This window comes from Mchenga conophoros, linkage group LG9, assembly GCF_057382185.1.
Source record: "Mchenga conophoros isolate Kocher_MC1m ecotype Shallow Benthic linkage group LG9, M_conophoros_male_GT1.1, whole genome shotgun sequence".
Lineage (NCBI taxonomy): Eukaryota > Metazoa > Chordata > Actinopteri > Cichliformes > Cichlidae > Mchenga > Mchenga conophoros.
In genome coordinates, this window is record NC_140534.1 from 34,922,984 (window position 1) to 34,935,050 (window position 12,067).

The 12,067-nt window shown below is 46.6% G+C and overlaps 1 protein-coding gene across 2 annotated transcripts in view; it reads right to left on the reverse strand.

Annotated features, from left to right (window-relative positions):
- The window catches only part of fars2 (phenylalanyl-tRNA synthetase 2, mitochondrial), a 135,192-nt gene that overhangs the window by 25,363 nt on the left and 97,762 nt on the right, over positions 1-12,067 (reverse strand). The gene's annotated exons all lie outside the window — the stretch shown is intronic.

Sequence of the window (12,067 nt, forward strand, 5' to 3'; positions counted from 1 at the left end):
CCTTCTGCAGTTGTTCCTCGGTGCGTCAGCGCCGCGTCCTCCCTCACAGTTGTGTCATTCTGCTCTTTGCTTCAGATTCCTTGTTGCTGTTTAGTGTTTTGTCGAGAGCGCATGTTCAAGCTGTTTTTGGGACTATGCAGGATTCCCACGTCCTGTCACTCAGGTGAGACAGGAACCAGGACCCCACAAAGACACAAAAACCAGCACAGCTTCCTGTTGGTTTGTCTCATTTATATTTCTTGTGTTTGTTTTCAGCATCGATGTGCGACACGAAGACCTCTGAGTGTTTACACCTGCGCTGTGTTTGCAGTCTGTGCGTACCAGCACGTGGAGTTTGATGTGTTTATTATCTTTGTGTGTGTGTGTGTGTGTGTTTGCCACCATAACCTCCATGCTCAATTACACCCAGATTACCCAGAGGCCCTTGGGGCTGTGGCAGCCGGTGAGCTGGCTGACATAAATCTGGCGTGTTGTTGTTGATACACCAGCTCTCTAATGCCCATAAAACATTACTGCTGCACACACACACACACACACACACACACACACACACGCACACACACACACACACACACACACACGCACACACACACACACACACACACACACTCCTAAACTAACTCCGATCTGGTGCACAAACACACACTCCCGGGAGTGAGTGCTGCAGTAAGCGAATATGCTAACACTGCAAGGTAACCCAGATAGGAGGAGGAGGAGGGAGGAAGCATAAAGACAAGGAAAAGAAGGAGGTGAGGAGAGGAGGAGGCGACATTTTGAAAAGGTGAACAGGATGATGTTGGCATTTAGAGAAAAGCGAGATAAAGTGAAACCTAGATCCCATTTAGAAAACAGGGAGGTTCGAGCACCCCGGAGTCACGGCCGTGTGTGTGTGTGTGTGTGTGTGCGTGTGTGTGTGTGTGTGTGTGTGTGTGTGCGTGTGTGTGAGAGTGTGTGTATGTGTGTGTGTGTGTGTGTGAGAGTGTGTGTGTGTGTGTGCGTGTGTGTGTGTGTGTGTGTGTGTGTGTGTGTGTGTGTGTGAGTGAGTGAGTGTGTGTGTCTGTGTGTGTGTGTGTGTGTGTGTGTGTGTGTGTGTGTGTTACACAGACTCCATTACCACTATTGACAGCAGGGAATCCAAAGTTATTGTTGCTGTTTCTTTTAATTTAGTGGCGATGGCGGCGCTCCTCTGAGGAGCGAGCTCCAAGACAAAGAGCTGCTGTGCTTTTTGGCTTCATGAAGTAAATTATGTTCCACACATCGATTCCACGGGAGGGCAGGGCCAGAAAGCTGCGCCGCGTGAGCGCCGTGATTGATGAGAGATTACTTCTCGCGCTTTTAAAGACAAACCCTGAGCTGCGTTTTCAGAGCGAGCCTTTCATGTGGCTAATTTCCTTTGTTGAATTTAATTTAATGCTTCCAGCGCTCGCAGGCGCCTCACAAAATAAACAACGGTTTCGAGAAACAGCAACACTTTCACAGCTCGGTCCTAAAACTACAACTGCAGCACGTACGTGAACGGTTGATTCCATGTTAGCTGATCCCAGGACAGCTGAGCTCACCTCGCTCGCTGCTTCTCTAATCCAAACCCAGTCCAGAGTCACAGTCAAGAACCTGTGTCTCGTGCAAACTGTCAGCTCTGTGTGAAATCACCACTTTGTGTGGAAACGGAGGAAATAACCGTGGAGCCGGCGTGGAAACAACAGGAGAAGCTGCTGATGTTGACCTGGAAATATCAGAGTTTAATAACAGCCTGGTTTCTTTATCTCACTGCCACCGGCTGCTCCAGCTGCTGAGCGCAGTCAGCATCAGATGAAAGCTCAGCTGCTGATTAAAGAACAGTCGGAAAATCCTGCATCCAATCAAGCGACTGATGCTGCAGGTAAATCATTTTTAATCAGGTGTTGATTCTTTCACAAGAGTTTCCCCTCTGTGAAGCTGAAGACACATTCACGGGCCGAAAATATGTTAATAATTGTGGGTGGGGACACTTTTATTTAGTCCTGCTTCCAGGACTCGCAGACCACAGCGTGGGAGTGGGGGGGGGAGGCCGGACCCCTGTGGGAGGGGGGGAGGCCGGACCCCTGTGGGAGGGGGGGAGGCCGGACCCCTGTGGGAGCGTCCCGACTGACCGCTTAATGCATCGTGCAGAGGTGCAGTGAGGGGAGAGGGGCGGAGATGGCGGCCCCTGTCCCTCTCCGTCAGGCTGATTGGTTTTGGGAACAGAAAGCAATCCTGCATAATTCAGTGGCAGCTCTCTCTCTCTCCCCGTTTCCCCCCACAGGTAACGGCACTCGCTCTACCGCTCCCCCTCCCATCCTCCTTTTTGTCATCCGTCTCCTCCCCCTCTCCCTCCCTCTGAGGCGTCACTCTCCTTCCTCCTTCATCTTTTTTGGGGAGAGCGTTCGTCTCTCTGTTAAATCATTGATGGAGCTGTGGTGGGTGGTTGCCTCTCCGTCTCCTGCTGAGCCGGCAGAGAGGGAGAGGCAGCGATGACAGGATGACAGGTGGAGGGAGAGGATGGTGTACGGAGCGCTCTGCACTCCAGCTACTCTTTGCTTCAGCCGTCAGTGTCAGCCAGCGCTCTCACGTCCAATTTACAGTCCAAACCGACGCTCTTTAGTAGCAGCCAGCTGTTAACCCTCCACCCACCTCCACCCACCTCTGAAACCTGTTTACTGAACTTTACAGTGTGAGCTGTGAGAAAATCAGCCTTTCAGACCTTTAAATAAAGTCACTGCTGCTCTGGACCTTTGACTTGCTCATCTACTCGTCTACGCCTGCACAGGTACAATAACAGTCGTCGCCATCGTCAGGCGGCACTTTAACACGTGATAAACAGGCGTGTTTGAGAAACACGTTTCCTTCAAATTAAGTCTGTTTCTCTGCGTCTTTGCAGCTCTTCTGTTACAAGATCTCCATTTAGAGAATAAACACGAGCCTAACCCCAACATCGATGGATCGTTGATGTCCCCGTGGATTTAAGAAGGTTAGTTGGTTTTCTTGCGCTCTCGACCGGCACCTAAAGATGGCGCTGCGTTTCCTGTTGCACTGAGACCGTAGACAAATCAGATGTCTTCGCGGCCGTGACCCGTGAGGTCACCGGGTCTGGACCCCAGTATTTGTTTTCCAAAACAAGGCAGTCAAAACTGACCCAAATCAATATTTAACGATCTGAAACACACAAGAACTGTGTGAGAGAAACTGAAGCCACAACAAACCTGTTCCCATTCTGATCCATCACAGACACATATCTGATCGTTAGAGCAACATCCAGAACTGGAGCTCAGACCTCACGGGAATCTCTACCATTCGGAAATATGCAGGAAGTGCGCCTGTAACATGTATGGATCACTGGGATCTGCTGGACTGATGATGGCTGCTTGGAAACATATTGATCCACTTCATGTTCAGCGCACATGGACTGCGAGCCGGGAGACAGGCCTCGGAGTCCACCTGGAAACATGTTTTAGCCTACGTTTAGTTTTCACTGTTTTGTTTTGTTTGCATTATATAAATATTCACTGAGCTCTCAGGCTCACGGGTGATGGAGAGCTGGACTGCAGGAGGTGTTGTGGTTAACAGAGAGCTGCTGAAAGGCAAAGCTCTGAGTTACTGTGGACCTCGGTGTCCCTGCCTTCACCTGTGGACACAAACTCTGGAGCGAGTCGTGGATACAAACAGTCAAACACGTTTCCTCTGCAGGGTGTGTGAGCTCAGAGCAGAGACATCCTTCACAGGGCTGATCAGGGTTTTCCAGCCAAGTGCATCATCATCATCATCATCAGGAGGAACTAGGAAGTGTCCTTTGGGGAAAAGGATGCTGGAATTCCCGGCTGAGCCTGCTGAGACAATGATGGGGAGAGTGCTGCTGCTCCGACTAAAGCAGGAGATTACTCCACAGCATCTGTCTAAACTACCACAGTCAATCTTCACCTCACCCGCCTCCTCTCCCTCTCTCCCCTGAGTGTGGAGGGGGAGGGGACTGTCAACTTGACTGACAGCTCTGTCGGCTTATCGAATTGGTCCCGGCCCGGTCGCGGCTGACAGTGTTACCGGCGGATAAATGCAGATTTGTGGGGGATGATAGCGAGCCATCAGCTTTGATTTGCTACTACACGAGACGTTTATGGTGCAGGAGAGAGAGAGCTCTGTTTCCTCTCCCCTCGCTCTCTCATTCGATTAACTTTGGAGGAGAAATATATTTGAGAGGCTGCAGTTTCCGGCAGCTTTAGTGGGTTTTAGATCAATTTGCAGCCATAATGCACATTATGGTTTGTTTGGAGATGAGTCTCACATCAACACTCGTCCAGACTGCAGTGGCCACTTATGAAGTCAGACTTTGAACAGCAGACTGCACTTTCCCCCGATTTCAAAAGTACTGAGCAAAAGCACGAGCACCTAAGTGATGATTAAACATCCACAGCAATGATCAATAATGAATCCATAAGTGTTTGCAGGTTCTTTGTGTAATACAAACAAATAGAAGCTGACATCAAACCTCAGGATCCAAGGACTTAGTATAGAAAATGTGGCGTAAATTAATATTTACATTTTAAATTCTAACCGCTCTGAGAATCTCTACCTTTCGTGGTGGACGGGTTTGTGTCCCGGGGGTTATGTTGTTGGGGGGCGGGGTCTCCAAAGGCAAACTGGTCCTGGGTGAGGGACCAGACAAAGAGCGGTTCAAAAGACCGCTATCGGGGGTTATCGAGACCCCGCCCTGGGTAGGGTGCCCGAGAGCGTCTGGTGGCCGTGCCTTGGTCCATGGGGCTCAGCCTGAAAAAGGGGCATGAGTCCGTCCTCCTCTAGGCCCACCACCCACAGGAGGTGACGCAGAGGTCGGTGCAAAGTGTGCCGGGTGGCGGCCGGGAGGGAGGCCCTGTCAGACCGATCCCCGACTACGAGACTGAATTTTAAATTTAAAATAAAAATAATAAATACAGTGGTCCCTCGCTATGACACGCTTCACCTGTCGCAGCCTCGCTGATTGTTTTTGTGCATGAATGTGAAATGCGTTCAGCTTGTCAGATTTACATAAATCTTTGATCCCAGCAGTGTGACTCTGACGTGCTGTATGTTTGTAAGTTTCTCCCCAACAAACACAACAGTGTGGATGACACGTCGTCACCTGCGGGTGTCTTTGGTTTCATTCTCTGATACTGGACTTATTTTTCTACGAAGGTTTGAACTTTGTGTTTAAACAAGAGAGAAAAGTGTGAAAGTGTTCACGCCTGTCTGAGGGGAGTGTATAAAGTGTAGTGAGGGCTTTAACTGCCTTAAAACATCTATAATAATTGTAAAAAATAAAGTTGGCTACTTTGCGGATTTCACCTATCGCAGGTTTTTTTTTCCACCCATTTATTAACGTTCCTATTTAAGTTTTAATTTTATTAATTTATCATTTTAATCTTACACTCATTTCTGCATTTCTACAAAATAAACACAACAAAGTTTAAAAATCATATCTATCTAATAGACTCCAGTTTGTGCATGTAAATGGAGAGTCCTCTTCACACACTGAGGTTAATTATGGAGTTCCACAGGGTTCAGTGCTAGGACCAATTCTGTTTACATTATACATGCTTCCCTTAGGCAGCATCATTAGAAGACATAGCATACATTTACACTGCTATGCAGATGACACCCAGCTCTATCTGTCCATGAAGCCAGATAACACACACCAATGAGTTAAACTGCAGGAATGTCTTAAAGACATAAAGACCTGGATGGCCGCTAACTTTCTGCTTCTTAATTCAGATCAAACTGAGGTTATTGTACTCGGCCCTGAAAAGCTTAGAAATATGGTATCTAACCAGATTCTTACTCTGGATGGCATTACCTTGGCCTCCAGTACCCGTCTCTGGTTTCTTCCTATTAAACGGGAGTTCTTCCTCCCCAATGATTGTATGATGTTGGGGTCTTCTCTTTGACATTGTGAGGTCTTTGCTTTAAAATCTATAAAAAGCTTCAGACCAATGTTGTTGTGAAGCAATGACAGATAAATGAAATTTAACTGAAAAATAAATAAAAGAAAAATTGGATAAAAAGAAATAAAGGTAAATAAATATTTGCATTAAGTGTGTACAACAGAATTATTAATTACTAATGCAATATTTTAAATATTAGGAGCATTAAACAGCACTTTAAGTCTAATAATGAAAGGATGTGTGTTCATATCCTCACACTGGAATATCCTGCAAGGGTTTATCCTCTCACATCTGTGACGCACAACCAGCCTTTCTGTCATCTTCAACGTTCATACGCTCCTATAAACGTGTGTGAAGTGTGCTCAGGTGGGTTCAGCGTAGCTGCTGATCAGTGTCTGCTCTTCTTGTAAATATAGAGTCAGTAAAGGTAAAGCTCCTCCTGGGGGAGTCGGCCCTGTCAGCTCAGCGTCACACACATTTATTGTAAATCACTGCGACAGCTAAGCATCGATCAGCGGGGGCACTTTTAAACGCCGATTGGTTTGAGGTGAGGCAGGCGGAGACGGCGGCGCGGCGGGGTTAAAGCGAGTCTCTGACGGCCGGTTCGTGTTTCTGACGAGAACAGTCTCGGCTTCTTCATCACTTTTTCTGGATCCAGTTCGGGCTGTTAGCAAAATTTAATATGCTGACTAATGACAGCCGAGCGATCTGTCACAGCAGGGAGAGCAGAGAGGGAGGGAGCCGGGGTTGGAAAGGGTGAATACGTTAACACGGAATAAATGTTCAGTTTGTCTTTCGGAGACTTTACTCTGGGAAAAGAATAAAAGCTCAATAAATCACCGAACGTCTGGGAGCAAACAGGATTAATCTGACGGCTCGGTTTTTCCACCTTTGCATCCAGATTTAGCTTTTCCCTCTTCTGGGACATCGTTCTATCCATTCACACACACCTGCAGTGCTTTGATCATCAGTGTCATTAATGCACCTGTACAGGTGTGAGGGCTGAGGGCGCAGACAGACTTCAGGTGTTTTTGATGGCTGAACTTAAACAAAGGCACAAAAGTTGTTTGTGGATGTTGAAATATGGAAATGATCCCGTATCCATCTAATGATGTGAGAAACATCTGAGCAGCAGATTCATCCAATCATCGTCAGGCTCGGCAGCTGTGTTGGTCAGTCTGTGCAGCGTCACTCACATCCTGACGGCGTGCAGAGGCTGAGAAGATGACATGTGGTAGCATCATGTGACACCAGGAAGCCGATGTGTTTGGTATTCAGAGTACATCAATCATACTGGAAAAGTCCAACCGTGGACTGTGTGACCTACAATGACACACCGATGAACGTGTTTGTCTGAAATCTGCATCATTGGAGGTAAAACCCTGAAACAGTTTTTAAATCACTACCAATCAAATTTCTTTAAATGGAAAATCAGCTGATCGTTTAAACTACTTTAAATGTTTCTATCTCTCACCAGTGAGCTGTAATTATTATAAACTATAAACACCCACTGGAGGGAAATGTCCGAGTCCTTCCTGGTGGTTTTTAAACGTCGGGCGGTAAAGCCGCTGGCCACATACTTTTGGATTGTCTCCTTAAATTAGTGCTGCACGAAACACCTGCATTGCACCTTTCCTCCTCCCTAACCTCCCCCCTCTCCCCCACACGCTGTCATTTTCTCTGCTGATGGCTCACACTCGTGTCTCCCGCCTCCACCCGTAGACGCTGTGGTCGCCGGCCTCGCAGCCTAATGATGATGATGATGACGATGATGGTGGAGGGAAAGTTTCTCGCTCTTAATTGCAGTTATCAGCTCGTTGATTAGTGCTGCATAAAACACCTGCATTGCACCTGTTTTCCCCCAAAACCTCTTCCTGCCGCTCGCTCCCTTTGTCTCCCAGCCTCACTCTGACTCACTTTATCTGCCTGTCCCACACAGGAGCCCCAGCTCCTTCAAAATAAAAGCTTTTCTCTAGAAAATCCTTGACTTGTGTGCTACACCTTCATTTTCTGGATTATTTAAGCAAACGTGCATCAGTGACCACCAGGACAACTTTCACAGTCGACTCAAACTCCCGCACTAACGAGCTCCACCAGTTTCAGCTCCTCCTGATTATTCCCAGGAAAACGAGGGCAGCATACTGAAAAGGTTTGTTTGATTTTTGCCAAAAATATTGTGAGACTGAAGCTGCACAGATGATCATTTTTCAGATAAGAAAGAAAATGTATATAGAAACCAGCCAATGGGAGAGTCTGTAGTCAAACAGAGACCACTTTCCCTGGAAACCTGATCGTTAGTATAACTAGCAGAGGTGTTGGATTAGTGTGGTGAGCAGCGGCCAATAATAGTGAAGTAAAGTCAAAATTAAAGTCTCCAACGATCTCGGGATGCCGACTGCGTTACAGCAGCTTCGTTTGGGCCGAGCTTGGATTCACGGACACTTTATTTCAGTCCACACCTGAAGTGGAAACGCTCTCAGCAGAAAACCCGCCCACGGAAATGTGAGGCCTCGATCACCAGGCCTACAGACGAGGACCCCAGAGACACCAGTTGACGAGGTTTTGCAGACAAGTTGGAGTCTCCGTGCAAACTGCAGGCGACAGCATCAAAGCTAACACAGGGATGTTTCTGGTGCAGCCTTCTGTTCCAGCAACCATACACCAACTGGTTGGGAATCATTTTTCCTAGCAACTAGTGGTTGTTGGGAGGTTGCAAACCAGTCTCTGTGCCTGTCAGGGTTTGGTGTGCTTCAGCCACCTGCTGAACACACACATTTTTACACCCAAGAACTTATTTCTCACGTGCAGTCATACACCTGGAGGCTGGTGAGCCGGTCAGCAGGCAGAGGAAACACTGTGGTGGAAGTAGGCGGGGCTAGCAGGTTGGCAGCAACTTGTTTTGGAAATAACAGCGAGGACATCGCTGATTATTTCTTCCAGACTGGTTAACGTCCACACCGGTGTAGATGTTAATCCGGTTGTTCAGTGATGACGCGACGAATCCTACTTCCGGGTCTAAGTAGCTGCGTTTAATATGGCTTTTGTGTTGTTAACATGTTTAATGTTTTGTATTTTCTTATATTTGATCTCAAAAAGCTCCTAAAACAGTCAGTGATCACTGTTGACCTCCCTCGGCTTTTATTACCACTAATCATTTATTTAAGCTCAGTTTTTAAAACCTTAGGATGTAACTACAGCCCAGCCCATGCAGCAGTATATGAATGACTAACCTCGTATTGTGGATGGATTATCTCAGTTGTTCTCTGGCTGAAGTTTGGTCCTTTTACAGCATCCTGCCATGCGATTACATTTGTTCCTGACCACCGAGAACACTCACGGTAACTTTTATCGAGTGGGAAAAAAGTTAGCTTGTTTATATTATGCTAACATAGCTGTGTCGCTAGCGGTCACGTAGCACATCATTATATACCAGCTAGCTCAACTTCAGTAACCCTACAAACATCACTGCTGTTTAGTTTTCTGTCTTCATTTATGCTGGAAGTGATAACAGAGCTGTACGTTTGAATTTGTTTCCAAAACCCCGCAGTCAGGACATGCTATATTGTATTTAGATAGAAGCTAGCGAGCTAACTCCCTGCTAACTTCTAACTCCGTTAAATGTCATAAATTCTGTTTTCATGGATGCCTGGATGTTAAACTCAATTGTTACACCTGGTAGAGCAGAACGCTGATCATTTTATTAAAGATGAAAGACTTTAGACAGTTTTTCAACTCTCAGTAATGCCACAGTGATCGTTTGATATATGGACCTGCAGCGGAGTTTAGACCCAGACATGGCTAGTGACGTCAGACTGAACAACCGGATTCAAGTGTGAAAAAAAAGAGAAGATTTCTACAGTTTCTTTCTCAAAGCTGTCGTCTGCACGTCTGCCGTGGAGGTTAAACAAACCTGGACGCTGCAGCTAATTAAAACGCTTCATCTATTTGCAGCGCTCCAGCAAAGGTCAGCTCTTCTGGACGTTTTGGCACCAAATGTTCGGATCGGTCTGTGAAAGTTCACTGCAGCTGTAAGTTAATCCACTGTCTGCAGCGATTTAGCTGAACTCTGAAATCTTACTCTCAAACGCTGCTCTGGCTTCAGCTTTGGGCCTCTCACCTCTCTGCCCATTAGCTGCAACGCAAGAGTCACTGGTATTAATGTAAGTGTGTGTGTGTGTGTGTGTGTGTGTGTGTGTGTGTGTGTGTGGGTGTGTGGGTGTGTGTGGGTGTGGGTGCGCTCTGTCGCTATTTAAAAGACATTAAAATGCTGAAAGATGAATAGTGTAGGACATTTTTACGCACTGCAGGGCCCTCGCTGCACACACTCCAACACAAGATCGGGCGAGCGTGTGTTGGTGTGTGTGTGTGTTGGTGTGTTGGTGTGTGTGTGTGTGTGTGTGTGTGTGTGTGTGTGTGTGTGTGTTAGTTACAGTGATGTGGATTAGGAGTTCTCAGCCATAAGGTACCAACCTCCCACTGCTGCCCTTTACACACACACACACACACACACACACACACACACACACACACACACACACACAGTCGTACTTCCTAAAAAATGAGATGTCAACAGCAGGCACTGCAGACTCGAAGGTGCACGCCAAGGACAGCTGTGTGTGTATGTGTGTGTGTGTGTATTGATTATCATTGTCATTTAGAGTAAACAGGCACTTTTTACAGTACAAATAGGTGTGTGTGTGTGTGTGTGAGTTTGTGTGTGTGCGAGTTTGTGTGTGTGTGTGTGAGTTTGTGTGTGTGCGAGTTTGTGTGTGTGCGAGTTTGTGTGTGTGTGAGTTTGTGTGTGTGTGTGTGTGTGAGTTTGTGTGTGTGCGAGTTTGTGTGTGTGCGAGTTTGTGTGTGTGCGAGTGTGAGTTTGTGTGTGTGCGAGTTTGTGTGTGTGTGTGTGTGTGTGTGAGTTTATGTCTGTGTGTGTTGTGTGTGTGTGTGTGTGTGAGTTTATGTCTGTGTGTGTGTGTGTGTGTGTGTGTGAGTTTAGGCAAGGCAAATTTATTTGTATAGCACAATTCAACAACAAGGTGTTGTTGTGTGTGTGTGTGTGTGTGTGTGCGTGTGTGTGTGTGTGTGAGTTTATGTCTGTGTGTGTGTGGAACCGATGACTCTGCCATCAGTCACCGGCCTTCAGCAGCACCACAGAGAGGATGACCTTTGCTCCTGTTTCTCTGTTTTTGTTACTTTTTCCTTTTTATTTTCTGTTTTTTTTTCCTGCAGTTTTTGTTTTTTCATCATTGGTTTCTGATCCTATATTTACTTTAAGTACTTTACTGCTGACTCTAAGCCTCTGCGGTGTAGAGGCTCTATAGTCCCTCTGGGCCACGCCGTGCAGGTTCTGATAGTAACTCCACAGACTGTAAATAAAAGATGTAGCCCATTGGTTAGTGGCTTCTGAGTGTTTTGAAAAGGCCGTGATGAGTGATGGGCAGATATGACTCATTTCACTCTAATGGGACCAAATTTAAAAAATGAACTTGGCTTTGGATTCAGAAAGAGCACAAACTCATGGCTGTGACCATGAACTCATCATGATGTCATAAAGTTAGGGCTATTTTTCCATGCATGTTTGTACATTCGCACCCTGCTGGCCAGTAAATGCAATGCAGGTTTGAAGCACTTCTGCCTTAGCGTCACCTGCATCAGTTCCATGTAACAGAGTCTATGGGAGCAGCACAGCGGTGCAGTGGTAAGCCCTTTGTCTGGGCTGTAGGTGTGAATGTGAGCGTGAACCTGTCCAGGTGTAACCTCATCTCGTACCATGTGATCGCTGCGATAGGTTCCAGCCCGCTGAATTGGATAGGCAGTTAAAGATGAATGAACAGTGAATAGGAACTACCCACTTATTGGTTTGCACTTTTAGCACAATGCTAACATGATGCATTAGCCAGCTAGCAGTTAGCATAAAAATAACTGGACTACAACCACAGCAAGAAGCGGCAGGATGCTGTTTGCTTGATGTATTTTGTCCATTTCATGATAAGAGATGTGCAGTTAAAAGCACCTTTTGCACTCCTTTGAGTTTTAAAGTATTATTATTTTCCTTTCCAGTCACCTTTCTCACTCACTATGTATTAACAGACCTCTCTGCACTGAATCATATCTGTTATTAACCTCTGTCTCTCTTCCAC